A 1,130-nucleotide genomic window follows, 5' to 3' on the forward strand; every position below is an offset into this window, starting at 1 on the left:
GGCGAAGAGAACCCTTGCGCGTTTTTTCGCGGGACATTGTTCGGCGTGCGCGTTTTGTCCGCACGTCAGCCATCACGGCGTATTGTATTCATTGTTTAGAGGCTGTTGGAGCTCTCGGGTAAGAAGACGGCGAGAAAGAGAGAAGGGCGCCTCGTAGTGGCTCCGAAGGAAAGGAAAACTCACCGTTCGCCGGCTTATAGACAACGTCGGGTTCGCTTGCTTTCTTTCTTTTTCTCTCCCGTCTTTCCCCTCTTCTCCCTTTCACTCGACTCGAGGCTTGCACGAAATCGCGTGTCGCTCCCGTACCGCGTAGAAATGTCGCCTCCTCCGGATCACGACGTTCCGTGATCGCAGCTGTGCGCACAGCCGACGTTCCTCTTCCTTCTTCGTAGCCTTCCTCTCCGCCTACGATCCGTTGGAAATTCAATTTCTGTGCAAACTTGTGAAATCAAGAAGAAACGAAAAGTAGAAACTGGACATATTGGATATAGAGAAGAGCAAATCACAAAGTAACCGAGAGATAAAGTGACGCGAAAAAAGAAATTCGAAAGAGAAATTCATAGTCGTTGTGTGTATCGAACCAGAGAAAAAGAAAGAGCTTATTGTCCTGATTTAGAAGAAACGTGTTGGAGAAAGAGGGAAAAAAATAGAAAGAGAAAAATAGTAGACGAACGCGAGCAACTGTGCGTCATGCGTGTATCTACACATATATCTCACAGAATAGGATAAAGGGCACGTGTGGGATAGAAATAAATACATAAGAGAGGAATACATTGGAAAGGATGCGTCCGATTTTCTAGTGATTGAATATAAGCCTCGTTGCTTGATACGTGGATGAAAAAAGTGTTGCTGGAAAAACAACGGAAGAAGGAGAAGAAAAAAAAAGGAAAGAAGGAGAAGGGGAAAAAGAAAAGAAAAGCGGCAAACGGCTGGCGACAGAGGAGGCTACTTCCGGTGAGCGACAATAAGGTATAGATATTCTATTTCCATATAGTATTTGTTCATTTTCCAAACCGAAAATGTTGCCTAAAACTACTCTCCTTGACAATCACGTTATTATTTTTATTCTTGCTCAAGTAGAGCAATTGATATAAGTTGTATTTGTAATACATTGTTAAAATTATAAACGT

The 1,130-nt window shown here is 43.4% G+C and overlaps 1 long non-coding RNA gene across 1 annotated transcript in view; it reads left to right on the forward strand.

The window, feature by feature from the left end:
• The window catches only part of LOC116185517, a 6,371-nt gene extending 5,602 nt beyond the window's left edge, over positions 1-769 (forward strand). The window contains exon 2 of the long non-coding RNA XR_004150370.1: positions 100-769. This is a non-coding gene — a long non-coding RNA (uncharacterized LOC116185517). The remainder of the gene's footprint in view (positions 1-99) is intronic.
• Positions 770-1,130: the final 361 nt, after the last annotated feature.

This window comes from Apis dorsata, unplaced genomic scaffold (genome assembly GCF_000469605.1).
Source record: "Apis dorsata unplaced genomic scaffold, Apis dorsata 1.3 scaffold_199, whole genome shotgun sequence".
Taxonomy (NCBI): domain Eukaryota; kingdom Metazoa; phylum Arthropoda; class Insecta; order Hymenoptera; family Apidae; genus Apis; species Apis dorsata.